Raw genomic sequence first — 24,533 nt, 5'->3', positions numbered from 1 at the left:
CCGCGCATTGATCGTAAATAATCGTACCGTCTCTTTCGTCTGCCATGATGAAAGGGCACAACTACTTATAAAAGCAAAAAAACTTGTTGACGTGTGTAACTTATTGTTACCTCAACAAAACACCAATGGAATGTAAAAGATATTAAACTGCTGTGGCCGGCCACTGCGCGATACTTTGCTCACGACACCACTGTGGTGTCGCCAGACGGCAGCGTGTTAACATTGCCTTGGGTAATTATATACTAGTTCTAATATAAAATCATCCAAAAAGCTTTAAAATTCGTAATAGTTATCCACCAAAGGGCAACGGCCTTACCGTAGTGGATACACCGGTTCCCGTCAGATCACCGAAGTTAAGCGCTGTCGGGCGTGGCCGGCACTTGGATGGGTGACCACCCGGTTCGCCATGCGCTCTTGCCGTTTTTCGGGGTGCACTCAGCCTCGTGATGCCAATTGAGGAGCAACTCGACCGAATAGTAGCGGCTTCGGTCGAGAATAGCATCGTAACGACCGGGAGAGCGGTGAGATGGCCCCACGCCCCTCCTATCCGCATCCTCCACTCAGGATGACAGGGCGGTCGGATGGTTCCGGTATGCCACTCGTGGCCTGAAGCCGGAGTGATTTTTCATCCACCAAAGTCTGTTTTAAAAAAAAATTTGGTTTCATCTTTTTTTTAAATATTTTAAGACATCGCTTAAATGTGTTAAATCTTCGGCTGAAGTGCCTTCTTTTCCACTGCCAGAACGCCCCTTTGTGGTTAACTCAAATTACATTAAAGAAAAAAGGTAACTCAGTCCTCTGGTACGGCAATGGCCTTTCCGCAGTGGATACACCGGTTCCCGTCAGATCACCGAAGTTAAGCGCTGTCGGGCGTGGCCGGCACTTGGATGGGTGACCACCCGGTTCGCCATGCGCTCTTGCCGTTTTTCGGGGTGCACTCAGCCTCGTGATGCCAATTGAGGAGCTACTCGACCGAATAGTTGCGGCTCCGGTCAAAGAAAACCACCACAACCATCGGGAGACCGGTGTGCTGACCACACGCCCTTCCTATCTGCACCCTCAGTTGAGGATGACACGGCGGTCGGATTATCCCGATGGGCCACTTTTGGCCTGAGGACGGAGAGCTGAGTGCTGCTGCTGCTGCTCTAGTACGAGTCGTCAAGATGTTCGCTTCTACCTTAGTCTGATCCAGACGTCGTCCAAGACACATTACGCTACCGATGTACGAATGCATCGTCTCGCGGCGATACCCATTACTAAAATCCTCTTGGGGATCTGGCGTTCCGATAACCCTCGTTCACCGTGGTAAAGCCACATCAGTCGCTGAAAACCTGTCACTAGAACTAAGCTACCTCCGAAAAGTCTTGTGGGAAAACGACCGCAATCACCGCCAGGTTATACACACAATTTCTGGCGAGACACGCTGGGGAAACACCACGGAAGAGGAGAAGAAGAAACCTGCGTTTCTGTGGAGCAGTGTCGGGAAAGATTACTCGGCTTCTGAAAAGACACAACGTTTCGTTAGTGTTGAGGCCCCCATCAAAAGTAGTACGGCTCACGGGGCCGGTGGAGGACGATTTACACTCCAGGCTTCCTGACTGCTAGAAGATACCATGACGTCGCTGCTGCTACGTCGACCAAACAGTACGCACCGTGAAGCCGGAAGGAACAAGAGAGGTGCTTACACGTACGCTGTCCTGAAAAATCAGCCATGGCAGGATACAATTCGGAAAATCGATACCCGATTAATTTCGAAGAACCACCTGTCATTATGAGGACGAGTGGGTTTTGGAATAGCGTCATAAAAGAAGCTATAGAAATAAATATGTCTGAAAACACCACTTGACAGTGGCCGAGGAGAGCCCGGTCGAAAGTTTGTGTGATTTTAACCACCTGACGCCAAAGAAGGTTTCATTAATTCGGTTACCAGTTTCAATTTGTCCCATGTACATACCTGTACAGTTACTTTCTTAATGCAATGTTTACATTTGTGTTTCTCTCCACTGTTCATTATTTTATACGGATGTTGATAATGACTTAGAACTTGAAACCAATATAGTCAATAATTAAAATGTGTACGTGTGTGCAATGACTGATACAAACCTTATAGTTACAATCGCAGGAAAGGCAGATGCCAGACTGAGATTCTTTGAGAGAAATCTCGCAAAATGTGTTCCACCCACTAGGGAGATAGCTTTCAAAACCGTCATTCCACCGATAGTTGCCTATCTTTTCCTCAGTGGGTTCGCTACAGAAAATACAACTGATCGAGAAAATAGCAATCTGATTGCTCACGGGATCATTCAGTGAGTGCGAAAGCGTCGCGGAAATGTTCATCCAGTTGTTTTCGCAGATGCTACAAGAGAGGCGTTGCGTATCACTGAGAAATTCACGAGATTCTGAGAGTGTAAATTCTTAGGAAAGAGGGTATTGGTCTCTCATACGTGATTCGAGCCTACATGGAGTCTTATGAACATTCGTTCTACCCGCGTGTCATTCGCGGTCAGAGCAGGAAAAGCAGAAAACTGTTGGTGGAGCGCAAAGCACCCACCGCCACACTGCGTAAGGTGCCTTGCTGAGTGCAGAGCAAACCTATTGCCGCAGTAAATGAAATACGCAGTGCTTTAAAACATGCTAGTAAAGACGTGCCATTGGAACTTTAAAGGGAAGTTGTGTTGGAAATAATATGCTGACAGCCTCCCGGTTTTTTTTAGTAAGTATCCATAATTACTTCACGTTCTACTCTGACACAACGATAGATTTATATTTTGTGAATAAAAGTCTAGTTGCTGCCTGTATTTCGGTTTTCCGAATTTTTAATTCTCCAGCGTATTTCGCAGTGTAAACTCCATCATGAGCGTTTCCAGGGTCTACTCGCGATTTCCGTCATGATGATGTGGATCAGTCGCACCTGCATAGTCTGTAGCATGAACCTGCTTCGTTGGTAGCTCGTGCCGTATTTCATCCAAGTAGTGAAGCAGATTCTCACAAAATAGATTATGCAGCTGTAACTGCTTAACCACGACATGACGGAAAAATCTCTAGTGGATCGTGGAAAACCCGATGATGGAGCTTTCGCTCTGGAATAGGTATCGGAAATGAAAACCTAAGAAACATCAATACTGACAGTGAACGGGTTTTTACCCATAACATACATGAACTTCGTTTTCTCGACTCGGCCTCGAGGAATCTGGAGAGCGACTCTACTGTTTACTACGAATCGGTAATTACAGTCGCTCATTCTCAAATAGATTTCAGGCGAAGATTCGTCCTCTGAGAATATTTTCGAACGAGTTTTCCCGATTCCCCTATCCTGCCATGATTCAGTACTTTTCACAGTAGCACAGCTTTCTTCTTTCCGTGTTGCCCACTGCCACGGTCTATACCGCAACAGTTCCAAACAAATGGAGAACTGCAAACTCTCTTTCCAGACGTGATGCCATGACAGCTCTGTGTTTAATACTGCTGTACGTTTAAATAAACAGATACTGTCGCGTCCTTCTGTAGCGCACGGCATAAGGAGCGTGTAGATAGGCACTTAGAGTTCCGTCGTCTTAGGCTTTCACCATGGCCGCTGTTGGACAAGGACTCGTCAGAACTGAGCGTCCTATAAGAAACTAGTCCCATCTACAGGGTCCACAGTCTCATTACGCACATTGCACCGTGAAAGTGTCGCATAGTGGCGGACGCACGGTCTGGAGTTCATCGCCGAAACGCTGGAGGGCTTCTTCCTGTCCAGAGTTGTTCCAGCCGGCGAATTGGCTGCGATGCCGTTGTCTGCAGGTGAGGCGGTGCCATCCTGGCCGCACCAACTCGGCGTTGTGCTGCGACGTTTCCAACACCCGATGTCCTCCTCAGGAAAGGCTTTCCAGTTTTAGCACCAGCCTGCAGAACAGAGAACAAACTAAGCACACAGCTTTCGTAAGCATCATAGCACAAACGCTGTATTAATTAAAGTAACTTGTAATCTAGAGACTCTCGGGAGACATGTAGAGCAGGTGGTAGTCTCAGAAGTTGGCTTGCCCAAATCTCTTAAAAAATTATAACCGCAATTCCAATCACAAATTCGGACTGCTGATACAGGATAGTCCACTGATCGTGACCGGGCCAAATATCTCACGAAATAGGCGTCAAAGTAAAAAACTACAAAGAACGAAACTTGTCTAGCTTGAAGGGGGAAAGCAGATGGCGCTATGGTTGGCCCGCTAGATGGCGCTGCCATAGGTCAAACGGATATCAACTGCCTTTTTTTTGATAGGAACCCCTATTTTTATATATTCGTGTAGTATGTAAAGAAATATGAATGTTTTAGTTGGACTACTTTCTTCGCTTTGTGACAGATGGCGCAGTAATAGTTACAAACATATGGCTCACAATTTTAGACGAACAGTTGGTAACAGCTAAGTTTTTTAAATTAAAATACGGAACGTAGGTACGTCTGAGCATTTTATTTCGGTTGTTCCAATGTGATACATGTACCTTTGTGAACTTATCATTTCTGAGAACGCATGCTGTTACTGCGTGATTACCTGTAAATACCACAATGCAATAAATGCTCCAAATGATGTCCATCAACCTCAATGCATTTGGCAATACGTGTAACGACATTCCTCTCAACAGCGAGTAGTTCGCCTTCCGTAATGTTCGCACATGCATTGACAATGCGCTGACGCCTGTTGTCAGGCGTTGTCGGTGGATCACGATAGCAAATATCCTTCAACTTTCCCCACAGAAAGAAATCCGGGGACGTCAGATCCGGTGAACGTGCGGGCCACGGTATGGTGCTTCGACTACCAATCCATCTGTCATGAAATATGCTATTCAATACCGCTTCAACAGCACGCGAGCTATGTGCCGGACTTCCATCATGTTGGAAGTACATCGCCATTCTGTCATGCTGTGAAACATCTTGTAGAAACATCGGTAGAACATTACGTAGGAAGTCAGAATACATTGCACCATTTAGATTGCCATCGATAAAATGCGGGCCAATTGTCCTTCCTCCAATGTCGCTGATGTTCCACTTGTCGCAGCCATCGTGAATTTGCTGGTGAATGACGCGTGGAAGAAATCTGTCACCGTCCCGCATAGAAATATGGTACGGGTGCAATCGATGTTGAAGTAGCAGTCTCGACGTTTTTGAGATTCCCGATTCTCGCGCAATTTGTCTGCTACTGATGTGCGGATTAGCCACCGCGACAGCAGCTTAAACACCTACTTGGGCATCATCATTTGTTGCAGGTCGTGGTTGACGTTTCACATGTGGCCGAACACTTCCTGTTTCCTTAAATAACCTAACTATCCGGCGAACGGTCCGGAATCTTGGATGATGTCGTCCAGGATACCAAGCAGCATACATAGCATACGCCCGTTGGGCAATTTGATCACAATAGCCATACACCAACACGATATCGACCTTTTGCGCAATTGGTAAACGGTCCATTTTAACACGGGTAATGTATCACGAAGCAAATACCGTCCGCACTGGCGGAATGTTACGTGATACCACGTACTTATACGTTTGTGACTATTGCAGCGCCATCTATGACAAAGTGAAATAAGTGGTCCAACTAAAAAATTCATATTTCTTGACGTACTACACGAATATGTAATAAAAATGGGGGTTCCTATTTAGAAAAACGCAGTTCATATCCGTTTGACCTATGGCAGCGCAATCTAGAGGGACAACCATAGCGCCATCTGGTTTCCCCCTTCAAGCGAGACGAGTTTCGTTCTTTGTAGTTTTTTCGTTTGCTGCTTATTTCGTGAGATATTTGGCGTGGTTACGATCAATGGACCACCCTGTATAATTACGAATTCAGTTGTAGGAGAAATGGCTTAGTAAATCAGTTCATGAAAAACGTGCCGAATTTAATCAGCTTATTTATAAACTCTGAGAAAAAAAAAAGACGCACCATGAAGGGGACGAAAATCGGTAGGTGTAATTGACATGTACAGACAAACAAATGATTGCAGTTTCAGAAAAAAATGGATGATATAGTGAACAGAAAGATATTCATTAATTGAGCAAGTCAATAAGGCGTTGGTCCCCCTCTGGCTTTTAGTTATTCGGCGTTGCGTTGATTTATACAGTTGTTTGATGTCTTCCCCAGGGATATCGTACCAAATTCCGTCCAATTGGCGAGTTAGATCGTCAAAATCCGGAGACAATTGAAGGATCCGTCCATATCACTCCAAACGTTCCCAATTGGAGAGAGATCCGGCGACCATACTGGTGAACGTAGGGTTTGGCAGACACGAAGACAAGCAGTAGAAACTCCCGCCGCGTAACGGTGGTCATTATCTTCCTATGAAGCCAACAAAACGGGGCGTGGAGTATCGTCGATTAACTACACTGCTGCAAGGGTGCCGCTGATGACAACCAAAGAGGTACTGCTGTGGAGAGAAAAAAAAAAAAAAAAAAAAAAACACAGACCACCATTCCTGGTTTCTACTACAAGGTCGCCGGATCTCTTCCCAACTGGGAAAGTTAGGAGCATTATGGGCAAGACCCTCCAACCAGCTCTGGCTTTCGTGATCTTCCGCGCCAATTGGACAGAAGCTGACACGGTATCCCTGAGGATGACATCCGACAATTCTCTCAATCAATGTCAAACCGAATAACTGCTTGCATAAGGTGCAGAGGTAGATAACGAATTACTGACTTTCTCAGTTTTTAAAGCTCTTTCTCTTGAATAAATTATCAATTTTTTCAGAAATTGTGATCATTAGTTTGTCTGTATATTACATCGTACCAACCGATTTCCGTCCCATTTCGATAACACGGGTGTGCAAAAAAACTCTTTTGATACTTGTTTGAAATTTGATAACTGACTTTTATGTACTTTTCAGCGTTGATTTCAAAATTGCAATCCATTTTTTGCTATCACGTCAGGTTTTCTCACAAAACAGGGAGTATTTTTGGGTACAATAACAAAATTTAAGCACATCTTGGGTTGTCGGGTGTTCTGCCGGATATCAGCGTTGTACTTGCACGATATTTCGGTCGCGTAGCTCGTAACCTTCATCAGGTGCGACCTGAGACTGCTCCTCGAGTGGACCTGGTCCAGTATTTATGCCTATGGCCTTCCCCCTCCACCAACGGCTGCAGGTGCTTCCTCTGTGGTCCGCGCCCATTCCCTGCCACCTGTTGGAGCGTTGCCGCTCCGTTTTTCGTCCACTGCGGCTCTGGATGATCCCTCTGCGGTCCGCGCCCACCAGTCCCACTTCTGGGTGTTCCATCTTCGGTCTGGTGCTCCTGGCAGTCCGTCAGGGGCTCGTTTTCCATCTCCATGTCTCTGGTTCTTCTGTTTGTGCAGTGTTGCAGCTGGCCCCATTGCTCCTTTAACAATTCCAGAGCCGGATCCCAGGCTCTGCTTAGCAGGAGCAACGGGGCCAGCTGCAACACTGCACAAACAGAAAAACCAGAGACATGGAGATGGAAAACGAGCCCCTGACGGACTGCCAGGAGCACCAGACCGAAGATGGAACACCCAGAAGTGGGACTGGTGGGCGCGGACCGCAGAGGGAACATCCAGAGCCGCAGTGGACGAAAAACGGAGCGTCAACGCTCCAACAGGTCGTGGTGAGCGGGCGCGGACCGCAGGGGGAACGCTTGGTACCCCAGACCGTAGATGAAACCCCCAGGAGCGGGGTTGGTGGGCGCGGACCGCAGAGGGAACACCTAGAACCGCAGCGGACGGAAAACGGAGCAGCAACGCTCCAGCAGGTCGCAGGGAATGGGCGCGGACCACAGAGGAAGCACCTGCAGCCGTTGGTGGAGGGGGAAGGCCATAGGCATAAATACTGGACCAGGTCCACTCGAGGAGCAGTCTCAGGTCGCACCTGATGAAGGTTACGAGCTACGTGACCGAAATATCGTGCAAGTACGACGCTGATATCCGGCAGAACACCCGACAACCCAAGATGTCATTAGATTGCCGGGAAAGCCTGAAGAGTTACATCAAAATTTAAGCAATTTATCACATTTTTTCCAACGTTATAAAATTTTATTTTATAAATCACGTTCTAAACTACATTTCCAGTACACTTCCAATCCTCTTTAAGCTCATAATAACGCTTTCGCTTTCTGTCAAAGCTTCTTTTATTGCTTTTCCGGCTGTGGGCACGTTGACGATCATCTCTTTTTATCATCCAGCAGAAGTCCGCTAACGTGTTGATGTTCCATCTCCCTTGATATAGCCGGCCGCGGTGGCCGTGCGGTTCTAGCGCTGCAGTCCGGAACCGCGGGGCTGCTACGGTCGCAGGTTCGAATCCTGCCTCGGGCATGGATGTGTGTGATGTCCTTAGGTTAGTTAGGTTTAAGTAGTTCTGAGTTCTAGGGGACTGATGACCTAAGATGTTAAGTCCCATAGTGCTCAGAGCCATCCATCTCCCTTGATATAATCTTTCCATTTCTTTGATGTCTTGGTGGAATCTTTCGCCCTGCTCTTCGGTTACCTCACCAAGGTTTGCAGGGAAGTAGTCAAGATGTGAGTGGAGAAAATGAACTTTAATGCTCCTGTTACAGCCCAGCTTCTTACAGGTGTCGAGCATGTCTGCGACGATTGTCTTGTAGTTTGGATCTCTTTTGTTTCCTAGGAAACCGGTAACTAATTTAAAAGACGTCCGTGCTGCCTTTTCTTTTGTTTCCATTTTGTCCACAAAGTTGCGATCTGTCATTAGTTTCCTAATGTCTGGTCCGACGAAGAATCCTTCCTTTAGCTTTGCTTCAGATAAACCAGGAAACTGACCACAAAGATATCTGAAACACTCCCCTTCTTTTGGCAATGCTTTAATAAATTGTTTCATCAACCCCAACTTAATGTGAAGTTGTGGAAGTAACACCTTTTTGGGGTCTACAAGGCTTTTACTCTCAACATTTTTAACCCGTACCTGTAAGGTTTTTCTCAAGGGCCAAGTTTTCTGCCTTTACTGTCCCACTCACAGAGAAAGCAAGGGAACTTCGTATAGCCACTTGTTGACCAAACAGCACTGAAATCACTTTTAAATCACCACATAGTGTCCATTTGTGGTCTGAATAGCAGAGTCTGCTTAAAACCATTTGAAGGTTTTCGTAACGTTCTTTTAAGCGAACCGAGTGTCCAACTGGTGTAGAATCATACTTACTGCCATTGTGTAGAAGTATTGCTTCTTTTTGAAGGATAAATAAAAAGTCTCCACTCATCAGGAGCATATTCTATTTTCAAAGGTGCCATAAGTCCAGGTTCAAATGGTTCAAATGGCTCTGAGCACTATGGGACTCAACATCTATGGTCATCAGTCCCCTAGAACTTAGAACTACTTAAACCTAACTAACCTAAGGACATCACACAACACCCAGCCATCACGAGGCAGAGAAAATCCCTGACCCCGCCGGGAATCGAACCCGGGAACCCGGGCGTGGGAAGCGAGAACGCTACCGCACGACCACGAGCTGCGGGCATAAGTCCAGGAACATCACTGCCAAACACCAGGTAACCTTGAGAGGAAAAGGATGTGAACTCTTTTGCCCTCGATGGATACCTAGAAAAGGATGTACCCAGAGCCAACATGTGTTTCTTTCAATCTAGATCCTGAAACCTCTGCCGATTCCTTAGAAAGGCCTAGGTCTCTAAATCGTTCAATTCAGATTGTCAGAATGGAATGGGATCGGTTGTGCCAGGATCTTAGCAAACCTCTGTCGTTTTCACTATCACCTTGCTGAGCCAATGGTTCGTGATCTTCTGTATCATCCAAAGAATCTGGAGGAGAAGATATTGGTACTTCAGGTCCGTGAGGAACAGGGAGAATGGCTGATTGAATGTTAGGGTAAGAAATATCGTTCTTGTTTTTCAAATTGAAACCTCGTACGTTGCAAGAACAAAAATAAGTCATCACTATGATTTTTGGGCTCCCTCCAAACCACTATTATTCCAAAAGGTAAGGACTGTTTTTTACGTTGAAACCATTGCTTCAGGCCTTCAATAGTCCGGAGCCGCGCGACTGCTACGGTCGCAGGTTCGAATCCTGCCTCGGGCATGGATGTGTGTGATGTCCTTAGGTTAGTTAGGTTTAAGTAGTTCTAAGTTCTAGGGGACTGATGACCATAGATGTTAAGTCCCATAGTGCTCAGAGCCATTTGAACCAACCAGGCCTTCAATACACACAGAACAAACTTTGTGAGGGGCCCAAGGCTTATCTTGATCGCCTAACTTTATACCAAAATAGGCGAAATATACTTTTTCAACAGAATCTGAAATGTTTCTTTGTTGCCTTTTTTTTACCGTATAGTTACCACAAAGGTAGCAGAAGCAATCTTGTGACTTTATACATCCTCCGGAAGCCACTGTCCATAAAACAACTTCACAACACAAGAAAACAGTCACTACTTCAGAGCACCAGTAACAACAACACGTGAACAGCACAGTGTGAAGAGGTAGTGTGAACTGAGGGACAACAGCAGAAGCTCACTGCTTGGTGATGGTGGGGGAAGGGGCAGCGCGACACACTGGCACTGACATGAAAATACTGATGGTTTCTCCTAATTACTCTTTTTTTTACGTATATCTAGTATGAAAATAACAGTGTATGGAGATCCCAAAAACCAAAATTCAAACTCACTAGAGTGAAATATAGAAAAAGCTTAGACAAGCAGTTTGTGAAATAACTGTACCAGCGTTGAAAACACTATAAAATCACTTAATAAATGTGCAACAATTTTTATGTCGCAGACCTGTGATAATTTCTTCATGCTGCGTCGCTCTTTTTTTCTGTCTTAGAATGTACATTGGATATAATATTAGCCAGCTAATTGAAACCACCGATAACGTGCCTAGGTACAGGACAATCAGACTGCGAGGGTGGAGCAATTTTCATGATTATCAGACATTTGACATATAAGATATAGATGATTGAGTAAATCCGCAGAACTCTCAGGGGCAGTCAATTGGAACCACCGCAGGACCACCAACCTGACCGTTGGGCGGGTCGAACTGACGCTCGGCAGAAAGCCACTGCAACTGTCTGCGTTCCAACCCCCAGTTAGGTTATATGAAGATGGTATCTTTTCCTTCGGACATTTCCGAAAGAACAATCTTCATATAGTTAAGGATAACCGGCCATTGATGTTCTTCTTCTGTGCTGGACGCACACGCATTGCCCGAACTCTTACGGGACTCGGTAAGACTGTGTGCCGCGAGTATTGAGTCTAATGGGCAGGGGCACTACGCATGCATGTGGGTGGACATTAAGTTGGGAATGTGGGTCTCACGGAGAGCCTGCAGTTGATAAATCCCTGCGCTATCGTCTGTGAACTCGGTGGCTCAGATGGATGCCGGCACGGTAGCTCAGCGTGTTTGGTCAGAGAGCTGGTGGGTCTCTGTAGTAAAAAACTGAGTAGAAGGATCAACAAACGAACTTAAGCGGATGTCAAGTGACGTCCGAAACGACCAAACACTACGAACAAAATGTACAAAAAAAGAAGATGGCTAGAGCGTCTGCCATGTAAGCAGGAGATCCAGGGTTTGGGGCACACATTTTCAAGTGTCCCCGTTGATGTATATCAACGCCTGTCGGCAGCTTAGGGTCTTAATGTAATTATCATTTCATCCCAGTTGGGCTGGCTACACAAACTTTTTTCTGTAGGAGGAATCACGCTCTGAGGTTGGGTTGGGTTGTTTGGGGAAGGAGACCAGACAGCGAGGTCATCGGTCTCGTCGGATTCGGGAAGGATGGGGAAGGAAGTCGGCCGTGCCCTTTCAAAGGAACCATCCCGGCATTTGCCTGTAGTGATTTAGGGAAATCACGGAAAACCTAAATCAGGATGGCCGGACGCGGGATCGAACCGTCGTCCTCCCGAATGCGAGTCCAGTGTTCACGCTCTGATTGTTGCCAGCATCGTATTTAAAGTACCAGGGAAGCAGGTTGCTAGCCTTACTTGCCCCGGGTCCCAATGAGTTTTACCCCTAACGGTTGAGGGACTAACCGGTGGATTTGGTAGTCTTTGCCGTCTGAGCACAAAGGTGACCACGACTCAGAATATGTCCGAGATGCCCAGCCTTATTCCAAAGTAACTGGTATCACGACTGTCTGGACCACTTACTTGGCCACTCATCCGTGGTTCATGAACTAGGACATGACAACAGTAACCCACGCCATGAACCACTATGCTCCAGACTGAACGCGGAAAGGCATAATCAGTCTTAAATGATCATAATGATGATGAGGAGGAATCACTCTTCTGTGTGGCGTCCGCTGAAATAAAACTACTGAGAGACGCTTGCTGCAGTCTTAGTTCGTTACAGTTCCCGGGGCAACAGAAACATCCGATCTCACGCGTCGGCTTTGACCCGTGACGTAAGGGTGTTGTGGTGTGTGACGTCATTACGGCGCGGAGTTTGGTTTGTGAGTGTGGCGTGTTTGTAGATGTTGCCTCGTTGACGTTACCTTAGTAGGAGTTTTAGGGCCTGTAATATATAGTTTACCTTTTTACTGTACTTTTTGTTTTAACGTCGTCTATGAGGCTTTTATCAGTTTGCCATTAGATTGTTCAATCTTTATCGTCTATATGTTTTGTCGCTACTCGTTATGTCTAATGAATCAATATTGTTTTTTTTTTATTTGTTTCTTTTTTTTATCTTTTGATTGACCTACACATTGATCTGTAGCGTAGCCCTGAATACGAGGTTAGGTTGGGAGTTTTTTTCTGGCGGGGGGGGGGGGGGGGGGGTCAGGGGGGGGTCGCAGCCCCCCCCCCTGCCTGGCCTTGAGTACCACTTGTTTATTATTATCTTTGTTTGCTATCAATGTTAGCAGATTATTCTTGTGAAACCTTTGTGTGTGTTGTTTTTCTATGTGTTTTCGTCTTCGTGATACGTATGCAACGTTTCTATATCCGCCATATTGGAATTGTCGTTTCCGCTATATTTGTGACGTCATGGGTCAAAGCCGACGGGTTAGATCGGACGCTTCCGTATTTACCAGTTCCCGGTGACCTTCACTTCGCGACTGGGTGTAGTGTGGGAGTCGGTGCCTCTTTCACGCTACCTTTGGGGAGGAGTTTGTGGCACAACTGGACGAGAAGAAGGGACAGGTTGGTAGGGCATGTTCTGAGGCATCAAGGGATCACCAGTTTAGTATTGGAGGGCAGTGTGGAGGGTAAAACTCGTAGAGGGAGACGAAGCCGCTCGCTGTCACGTTCAGCTTGTGTCAAGACATTTGCGATAGAACGCTCGTAGCAAATCCGCACGTGATTAAAGATGCAAATACTCGATTTGCACGACGAGAAGTCCATCTGTAATAGAGCGGTAATGTTTGTAGCGCTACCGCTGTCTGTCTGCTAGCATTACATGATTACTTGTGGCTCATTACTTTCGTTCGTGTTTCTACATTTTTTGGAGATTCGTCTCTTGTTTCTTGAACATTCTGTAAGGACTGGACAAGTCGTCATTATTTCCCATGTAATATGTTGGTGCGTAAGTTCTCAGCGTTGTTGGTATTTTTAGTGTCCCTTTTCAAATATTAAGGACGATACATACGAAATGACTAAAAAAAGAGACTGTGAGTAGTATTAAGTGAATATTAAACGGACAAATGTATCAAATTAATTTCAAGGAAATATTGAATCGATAGTAATGTAAAAAAGACATTATATGAAATCGTAGTGTATAACGTATAGATGCAGTCATTATGATCTTTGTTCTTATATATAAACTGAAAAATGAGAATCAATTTTTCTTCTGGTGGTAGTCTGCTAAGGTACGATCGCTGTTGTATTGTATTGTAGCGATAGCATTCGTTGTTTTTTTTTTCTTGCTTAGAGATTAATTAGTGTGTATCCTGCGCTTGGTGGATATACAGGGTGTTTAAAAAATGACCGGTATATTTGAAACGGCAATACAAACTAAACGAGCAGCGATAGAAATACACCGTTTGTTGCAATATGCTTGGGACAACAGTACATTTTCAGGCAGACAAACTTTCGAAATTACAGTAGTTACAATTGTCAACAACAGATGGCGCTGCGGTCTGGGAAACTCTATAGTACGATATTTTCCACATATCCACCATGCGTAGCAATAATATGGCGTAGTCTCTGAATGAAATTACCCGAAACCTTTGACAACGTGTCTGGCGGAATGGCTTCACATGCAGATGAGATGTTTCTGCTTCAGCTGTTCCATTGTTTCTGGATTCTGGCGGTACACCTGGTCTTTCAAGTGTCCCCATAGAGAGAAGTCACAGGGGTTCATGTCTGGCGAATAGGGAGGCCAATCCACGCCGCCTCCTGTATGTTTCGGATAGCCCAAAGCAATCACACGATCATCGAAATATTCATTCAGGAAATTAAAGACGTCGGCCGTGCGATGTGGCCGGGCACCATCTTGCATAAACCACGAGGTGTTCGCAGTGTCGTCTAAGGCAGTTTGTACCGCCACAAATTCACGAAGAATGTCCAGATAGCGTGATGCAGTAATCGTTTCGGATCTGAAAAATGGGCCAATGATTCCTTTGGAAGACATGGCGGCCCAGACCAGTACTTTTTGAGGATGCAGGGACGATGGGACGCAACATGGGGCTTTTCGGTTCCCCATATGCGCCAGTTCTGTTTATTGACGAAGCCGTCCAGGTAAAAATAAGCTTCGTCAGTAAACCAAATGCTGCCCACATGCATATCGCCGTCATCAATCCTGTGCACTATATCGTTAGCGAATGTCGCTCGTGCAGCAATGGTAGCGGCGCTGAGGGGTTGCCTCGTTGGAATTTTGTATGGATAGAGGTGTAAACTCTGGCGCATGAGACGATACGTGGACGTTGGCGTCATTTGGACCACAGCTGCAACACGGCGAACTGAAACCCGAGGCCGCTGTTGGATCACCTGCTGCACTAGCTGCGCGTTGCCCTCTGTGGTTGCCGTACGCGGTCGCCCTACCTTTCCAGCACGTTCATCCGTCACGTTCCCAGTCCGTTGAAATTTTGCAAACAGATCCTTTATTGTATCGCTTTTCGGTCCTTTGGTTACATTAAACCTCCGTTGAAAACTTCGTCTTGTTGCAACAACACTGTGTTCTAGGCGGTGGAATTCCAACACCAGAAAAATCCTCTGTTCTAAGGAATAAACCATGTTGTCTACAGCACACTTGGACGTTGTGAACAGCACACGCTTACAGCAGAAAGACGACGTACAGAATGGCGCACCCACAGACTGCGTTGTCTTCTATATCTTTCACATCACTTGCAGCGCCATCTGTTGTTGAAAATTGTAACTACTGTAATTTCGAAAGTTTGTCCGCCTGAAAATGTACTGATGTCCCAAGCATATTGCAACAAACGGTGTATTTCTATCGCTGCTGGTTTAGTTTTTATTGCCGTTTCAAATATACCGGTCATTTTTGAAACACCCTGTATATATATATATATATATATATATGGTTCAAATGGCTCTGAGCACTATGGGACTCAACTGCTGTGGTCATCAGTCCCCTAGAACTTAGAACTACTTAAACCTAACTAACCTAAGGACAGCACACACATCCATGCCCGAGGCAGGATTCGAACCTGCGACCGTAGTAGTCGCACGGTTCCGGACTGCGCGCCTAGAACCGCGAGACCACCGCGGCCGGCATATATATATATAAAGTGAGTGCATTGTGTCATTTAAAAAAGTTATTTAGCATTTTTCAGTTGCTGCGAAGCAACATTCGTTACAATTGGCCGCTATTACGCGGTATATTTAAAATTGTCATTTTGAGTAGATTACTTAAAAAAAACCGTTAAGTTATTTAAAGTGGAAAAGTACAATAATTTTATTTCGGAAAAAACTAAATACTTTTAGAGATGCAGTTATTTCTGTCAGCGCGACATTTGCATGCAGTAGGGAATGTTCTTTATCGGTGTACGTGTACCGCATGCTCTAAGTCAAATGAAAGAAACTGATGGTTAAACAAAATTTTTGAGGTAGACTAAGGTTTGAATATGGTGGGCAGGTAGGTTCAGACTGAAGAAGGGTGCAGTATTGATGCAAATGGGAAGGGGCTTGCACAGGACAGCAGCGACGAGAGATCCGGTTCTACAAATTTTTCAGGGAGACTAAGGTTTCAATATGGTGGGCAGGTAGGTTCAGACTGAGACTGAAGAAGGGTGCAGTATTGATGCAAATGGGAAGGGGCTTGCACAGGACAGAGCAGCGACGAGAGATCCAGCAGTCCAGTCTTGGGACAGAATGCCACGACAACGGCACGTGTGTTGGCCAGCGGTATCAGAGTGGCGGTGTAGTGGAGGGGGCTGGTTACCTATGCAGCGGACGTCCCTCGTGGAGCAGCACAGCTGGGAGAGGACGCGCACGTAGCAGGCGACCACGGCCAGCACGGTGAGCGACGCCACGGCGACACACGCGGCCACCACCAGCCACTCCTCATCCATCCCGCGGCAGGCCGCCGCGCCGCATCTGCAAACCACGGAAGACTATCAACCTGTGGTGGCCGGCTCGCTCTACCACTCCAGCACCACCGTTTCTGCTCTGCAACATTCTCACAAGTCTTCATAACCAAACTATTCTTAGCAGTGTACACACAGAGAGGTATGATGCGTTGTTGTGCTGGAAAGTGGCATTTATAGGTCATCGTGGTTGTCGGTCTCTACCAATGAGACTGCAATCACTTCAGCTGTGCATCTTTCCCATCAACCCATTAGCAACCTTGGTAGCCACATCGCTCTTAGCAGTGTCCATCTGACGCTTTGGCATGAGGCATCATGCATTGTTGTGATGGAAAATGAAATGTATAGGTCATGGTGGCCATCTTATTCTGTCAGTACACCAGTGTCTTCTGGGCGGGAAGGAGTGCCGGTACCCGACACGAATCCGCCCGGCGAGGTCCGGTGATCTGCCCAGTCTGCGGATGGTTTTTAGGCGGTTTTCCATCAGCCTCGGCAAATGCTGGCTGGTTCCCCTTATTCTGCCTCACCTACACTATGTTGGTGATTGCTGCGCGAACAAGTTCTCCACGTATGCGTACACCACCAATACCATGCAAACATAGGGGTTACACTCATCTGGTGTGAGACATTCCCTGGGAGATCCACCGGGGGCCGAACCGCACAATAACCCTAGGTTCGGTGTGGGGTGGCGGAGGCGTTAAGTGGACTGCGGTAGTCGTTTTGTGGTTGCGGACCACTGTGGCTGCGGCGGGGACGGAGCCTCTCCGTCGTTTCTAGGTCCCCAGTTAACGTAACATAATACCAGTGTCATTTTCGCTGTGCAACTTTTTCACGAACACCTTACAACACCTAGTAGCGAAAGTATGCTTAACACTACACAAATGGAGCCGGTGATATGGTGCATTGTTGTGCTGGAAAATCTTAATTGGTCGTGACTGTCTGTGGCCTCTCCAAATGCACTAAGATTGTCCTGTTGTGTTAATTTTCCACAAATCTCTCACGAGGCATGGTATTCACACTCTCGTTAGCCCTGTACATTTGACGCCAGTGCTATGATGCGTTGTTGTGCTGGAAATATACATAGATCATGGTGTCTGTCGAACTTACCAGTGCATTGGAATCGTTTCTGCTGCACAACTTACCCACGAAGCCCTCAGCTGTAGTAGCCACACTCTTCTTAGCAGTGCACGTGCAACTGAACAGGATGAATTTTGAGTTACACATAGCACTATAAAGTATTTATTTGCTTAATACCCATACGATTTTGGCTCAAATGGCTCTGAGCACTATGGGACTTAACTTCTGAGGTCATCAGTCCCCTAAACTTACAACTACTTAAACCTAACTAACCTAAGGACATCACACACATCCATGCCCAAGGCAGGATTCGAACCTGCGACCGTAGCGGTCGCGCGGTTCCAGACTGTAGCGCCTAGAACCGCTCAGCCACCCCGGCCGGTCCATACGTTTTTACAAGGATATATTGCTTATATGCATGCACATAATTCCTTGCGTCTTTGCGGTTTTCGTGTCCCCTTTTGCCCATTTAAGTGTTTGTTGCCCTTCAGTCGTTGTTGTGGTTTTTTCTTTCATTCTTTTTTGTCGTGTAAGTCTCATTGTCTCATTCTTACACTCGTGGCGTTGTTTCCTTCGGAACAAGGGACCGATGACCTCGTAGTTAGCCGCCTTCCCCCCTCTTTTAAACCAACCAACCAACCACCTAAGGCCGCAGTGTACTTTTTATAGTTATGTTTCCATTTACCTTTCACAGATGTTCAATGTGCTCTGCATTGAAATGCATGAGAAACGTCCAGACGATAGTGAGACGCGGCCGTATTGATCGTCAGTGAGAAACACTGACAGTAGGAGAAAAAAAAAAGATGAACTTTTAACATGTTGGTAAAGGGGGGAAAAGGCGAACTGTAGATTGTGGTTTATTGGTCGAATCCTGAAGCGATGCAGTCCTTCAACAAAGGAAATTGCTTACAGTAAGTTAGTTCGTCCAGTCTTAGAGTATTGTTCGTCTGTATGGGAACCTTACCACTCTTGCAGACAGACGACGAGCTAAACTGAAGGTGCTGTTCACTAAATTCCGAAATCCGATCTTCGCCGAGGATGTAGTGCATATATTACTACCACCAACTTTCAAATCGCACAACGATCTCCATTAAAAGATGCGGGAAATAACAGCTCGTACTGAGGCGTTCGGTCGTTATTCCCTCGTGTGATCCGCGAGTGGAACAGTGGGGGGAAAATATGACTTTGGAACGAATTGTGCCCTCTGCCACACACCGCTTGGTGACTAGCGTAGTATATATGTAAATGTAGATCTCTATAAACTGTTGCCACATCCGAGAAACAACGGAACGATTCACATCAAGCCATCAGGCCACATCTGTTCGCGAGTGGCTGCTTCCATTCTTCCCATGGCTCTTCATCGCATAGAGCCTGGGAGGCGTCTTCTCTGTGACCGTGCACACCGCCATTGTGATGTGGACTACCAGGCAAACAGTGCTCCGTTTGGTAGGTGCCCAGACGGCATCCTTATCTTGGTTGTCCGTTGACCAGAATGCCAACTTCCGTACAAAACCCGATCGTACGGACGTCTGTTGACAGTTTGTATGCTTATATCGTGAATTAGACACAGGACGGGGAAATAGCGGTTTGTTGCCTAAATTTTGGACACCAGTGTATTTAGAGTGAAATATACCATATAACATGTGTCCAGTTGTAATTGGTTACAGAGTTATGGCTTTTAGAAAGTAATCCAAACTAATACGCGCAGATAACGTCAAGCAAACGAAAATGATTAATTCACTGACAGCGAATTCCTTGACGTTTCCTGTATTTTGATTAAAAATGAAACTCCTCCAGCTGTACTAAAGATTTCATATTTATTTGGCTACTAGTATCGACGATACGTCAACGCTATCTTCAGGCCCTATATAACTCACCATACATAAAACAATGTGAGACATCAGTAGTCTGTGAGCTATTGAACAAAATAAATATATTATAAACATATTATATAACGGATGAATTCATTACAAGTAGTTACATTTCGTTCATTTTCACTAAGACGCAATTTACCTTGACATTAGCAATTTATATGGTACAAACAAGTACAAATGAGGTTATATACACACGGTTATTTCCATTATAGATCAATACCAGACATTTGAATAAAATGGGGGTATATATAAGTCTAGGTGACAAACTGTTACTCTCAGAGATAATAATATGGGCATGTAACAGTACTAAAACTGTGTTAAAAGCGAATAATAATGCCATAAACCCTTATTTGTGTGCACAATTTTACTAACAGGAAGAAAAATGCATTGCCAATCTGACACATGTAAGGTATGATTGCACTGTTTATAAATAGTGAAAGGCGGCGAAGGTGGAAAGGGGTTACGTCTGCATAACACTGTATCGTCATCACTATAAAGTAACAAAGTGAAATAGGTTACTTAAACAAAATAATTCATAACGATACGAACAATGAGGAGGAAGAATGGTATGTGTATATATTAATATATAAAATATTATATATATTAAAAGGTAGTCAATGGTGTAACATAAATACACATGAGTCAATTCATGACACTACTCATCCCAACAAAAGAAATGTAAGCTGACATGGGACCAAAATATACCATTTCAAACCGAGCGAGGTGGAGCAGTGGTTAGCACACTGGACTCGCATTCGGGAGGACGACGGTTCGATCCCGTCTCCGGCCATCCTGATTTAGGTTTTCCGTGATTTCCCTAAATCGCTTCAGGCAAATGCCGGGATGGTTCGTTTGAAAGGGCACGGCCGATTTCCTTCCCCATCCTTCCCTCACCCGAGCTTGCGCTCCGTCTCTAATGACCTCGTTGTCGACGGGACGTTAAACACTAACCACCACCACCACCACCATACCATTTCAATGTCGGTGCCTCATTTATGGCCTCAACCCTGGTCGAAAATAATATAATTCTAAAAGGCCTGTATTAGTAAAAGAACGATCAAGTACATAACAGTGCTCCAAATAGAAGTAAACAGGATGTTGTCAGTCAAAACAGTTCGTCACATATGTAAAATACTTGTAGTTCCTCTAATAACTAATTACTAAAGAAGAGTACACAGTAACATATACAAAATATAACTCGTATTGTTATATGTAATCTAGTCGAGGGTTGACATAAGTTAACAACAATCATTGAAACGCCTAATCACCCACTTACTTGGACGACTAAAGTTAAAATTTATATCATCACTACACCGTAAGTACTCATTTCTCCTATCCTTATAAACCTGTTTTTGTATAAAATTATTAGTTTTAATATATTGACTATCCATTCATTTACGTGAACCATCATGACAATGGTGGTAAAACTAATCTGAATAACAGGTTCATCAATTGATTAGAATAAAACTGGATTATAGCACAGTCCCTGGTATTGATCTGTAATGGAAATAACCGTGTATATGTAACCTCATTTGTACTAGATTGTAGCATATAAATTGCTAATATCAAGGTAAATTGCATCTTAGTGAAATTGAACGAAATGTAACTACTTTAATGAATTCATCCTTTATATGATATGTTTATAATATATTTATTTTATACAATAGCTCACAGACTTCTGATGTCTCACATTGTTTGTTTTATGTATGGTGTGTTACATAGGGCCTGAAGATGGCGTTGACGCAATGTCGAAACAAGTAGCGAAATAAATATGAAAGCTTAAGTGCAGCTGCAGGAGTTTCATTTTAATAAAAATTATACGAGCTGATGTCCCACCATCATCCAATTTAAATATGGATGTACGAAGATTTCGTGTATTAGTGGAGTACGATCAAAGGACATATGTGTATGGAGGTTAGGGTCGGTCTAAGGAATATGTACGGCTAGCCGAATTAAAGCAGCCGCTGGTGATAAGTGCGAAATCTGAGTTCGTGTCCCTGTCGCTACGGTCGCAGGTTCGAATCCTGCCTCGGGCATGGATGTGTGTGTGATGTCCTTAGGTTGGTTAGGTTTAAGTAGTTCTAAGTTCTAGGAGACTGATGACCTCAGATGTCAAGTCCCATGGTGCTCAGGGCCATTTGAACCATTTTTGTCCCTGGCCGGTACAAGTTTTTTATTTGTGACTATTGAGTAGTAGGTATAGCTGATATCAAGGAATTAGCAGTCAGCGAATTAACTTCCAAGTATTCGGTGGAGCAAAATAGCTATTGAAAAGTATTGGTGTTGTTTAGTTTAATTTTATCCCAGAGATGATTCTCCTTCTGATATCGTTGCAATGAAGCTCTGAAAATTCTATATCTCACTCACTGATGTCTCAGTTCACATTTCAGAATGGAAGCACTTCACTGGAACAAAGATGACGACCCATACTCCGAGGAGCGTAAGGGACGATGCGGGAGACCCGCACCGCCGTACTAGCCAAGGTCCTAGTGGAGGTGGTTTATCATTACCTTCCTCCGATCGTAATGGAGATGAATGATGATGATGATGAAGACGACACAACAACACCCAGTCATCACGAAACAGGAAAAATCCCTGTGCAAATGTCTTTCATTCCAGTCTCTCATCACAATATCAGTTGAAACTGTGTGCCCGACCGAGACTCGAACTCGGGACCTTTGCCTTTCGTGGGCAAGTGCTCTACCATCTGAGCTACCGAAGCACGACTCACGCCCGGTACTCACAGCTTTACTTCTGCCAGTATCGCGTCTCCCCTTGGAAGGTAGGAGACGAGATACTGGCAGAAGTAAAGCTGTGAGTACCGGGCGTGAGTCGTGCTTCGGTAGCTCAGATGGTAGAGCACTTGCCTGCGAAAGGCAAAGGTCCCGAGTTCGAGTCTCGGTCGGGCACACAGTTTTAATCTGCCAGGAAGTTTCATATCAGCGCACACTCCGCTGCAGAGTGAAAATCTCATTCTGACAATACCAATTCTTTTGGCGATGATCGGTTTCAGTCATCCTCAGATCTTGTGACGATGCTGTGCTGACTATATGTTTTGACGATGCCATTATGGCCTTATCACTTTAGGACATGGTGTAGAAAAAAAAAATCTGAGGATGGTCATTACGGACTGAAAGCGGTCATCGCCAAAAGAATTGATATTGTGATCAAAGACTGGAATAAAAGACATTTGATTTATTGGATTACTGTTCGTATGTGCGACTATGCTGGGAGAGAGAGAGAGAGAGAGGGGGGGGGGAGGCTGGTACTGGAGCAAGAATTTTTACTGGCTGCACAGTGCGGCTGAATACTCCGAGAACTACTGGATGTAGTACGTCCACACCGTACTCCGAACGTCCTGGACACCTTAGCAACTTCTGGACACAGTGTGGGATGGCTTCCTTATAGTGCCGATCTCAACAAGTGTGATCATTTGTTATGGGATTATTTCTGACAGACGAAATCTTTAAGGATGCATCCGGGACGCTCCCGGACTTTGGTTCTGCACTGTACAGACGTATTCATACAGTCGAAAGTAATGTTCAAGGTCCTACAGACTCAATGCTTCAGAAGGAAAGCTTAATATGAAAAAAAAAAAAAACTTTCCGCTCCATATTATGTGGTCGTTGCCAGGAATCTTCTAACACCTACCTTCTACCACCATGTATTTCGTACAGCTGTGGATCGTCAACAGTGTGTGTTCTTTCAGACATTCACGTAAGCAGACGGCTAAGTTCAAAGTCGTTCCACGAAATTTTAGGCGAGCGGCCGGATGTCGTAACTTGCTGCCTCGGTATTTCTGCCCGGATTTTTCTAGCCAGCAACAAGTGCTTGCTGGGCTCTCCTGTTTATCAGCGCCGGAGCATGCGCGGTGTACCCACTTATCACTACGCACAAATTACTAGAGCGCCTGCGCGTTTGCCGAAGAAATTATGTACGCTGCTCTATGCGCCCTCTGTCGTTGCGCAGTAAAATCGCACAACTCCGCCGGCTACGTAGAACAGCAAGTTTCCTATAAGAGGGCACTGTGCATTATGTTACTGGAAAACGCCATTCCACTGACACGGCTCCCACACAGTCGTATTTTCATAAATTATAACGACTCGAATTAAGTCGGGTGATGCTGAGGGAATTAGATAAGGAAATGAGACACTTAAAGTAGTAAAGGAGTTTTGCTATTTGGGGAGCAAAATAACTGATGATGGTCGAAGTAGAGAGGATATAAAATGTAGAGTGGCAATAACAAAAAAAGCGTTTCTGAAGAAGAGAAATTTGTTAACGTAGAGTATAGATTTAAGTGACAGGAAGTCGTTTCGGAAACTATTTGTATGGGGTGTAGCGATGTATGGAAGTGAAACCTGGACGATAGTTTGGACAAGAAGAGAATAGAAGCTTTCGAAATGTGGTGCTACAGAAGAATGCTGAAGATTAGATGGGTAGATCACATAACTAATGAAGAGGTATTGAATAGAATTGGGGAGGAGTTTGTGGCACAACTTGACCAGAAGAAGGGACCGGTTGGTAGGACACATTCTGAGGCATCAAGGGATCACAAATTTAGAATTGGAGGGCAGCGTGGAGGGTAAAAATCGTAGAGGGAGACCAAGAGATGAATACACTAAGCAGATTCAGAAGGATGTAGGTTGCAGTAGGTACTGGGAGATGAAGAAGCTTGCACAGGATAGAGTAGCATGGAGAGCTGCATCAAACCAGTCTCAGGACTGAAGACCACAACAACGACAACGAGAGACCAGTTGTTTCGTCTGTGGTAGGAAATGAGCCACCGTTATCATATTTGTCGTGTACCACATGATGCTCACACTCAGTGGGTAAAAATGTGAAGTTTCCTCTTTCTAGGAATGTTGGAATTGTGTTTCAGGTTTGGAAGAAATACACGTTTTAAATCTGTTCCTTCTTTTTGAATAACCCCGTGCGTGTAGAACGTCAGAGACTAGAGAATGAATGTTGGTTGTAATTCAGAGACAATGTGTATTATAAATGCTAAAGAAAATCTGTAAACCTTTCAGTCTTTTATGAAATGTAGAGTGGCAATAGCAAGGAAAGCGTTTCTGAACATGGACAGCAACTTCTCTGTGTCAAGGAAGATTTTCGGGTCACATACGAGAATTGAATGAAAAGTAATGCCTCCACCTTCTTTAATTGGAT

At 45.1% G+C, this 24,533-nt stretch overlaps 2 pseudogenes; both read left to right on the top strand.

Moving 5' to 3' along the window:
• The first annotated feature begins 302 nt into the window (after nucleotides 1–302).
• On the top strand, nucleotides 303–420 carry LOC126215511 (5S ribosomal RNA; annotated as a pseudogene).
• Nucleotides 421–805: 385 nt separating this feature from the next.
• On the top strand, nucleotides 806–923 carry LOC126215505 (5S ribosomal RNA; annotated as a pseudogene).
• The last annotated feature ends 23,610 nt before the right edge of the window (nucleotides 924–24,533 follow it).

The sequence above is a fragment of the Schistocerca nitens genome, chromosome 12, assembly GCF_023898315.1.
Source record: "Schistocerca nitens isolate TAMUIC-IGC-003100 chromosome 12, iqSchNite1.1, whole genome shotgun sequence".
Taxonomy (NCBI): domain Eukaryota; kingdom Metazoa; phylum Arthropoda; class Insecta; order Orthoptera; family Acrididae; genus Schistocerca; species Schistocerca nitens.
Note: the sequence above shows the minus strand (reverse complement) of the source record. Positions and strands in the feature narration are given on the sequence as shown.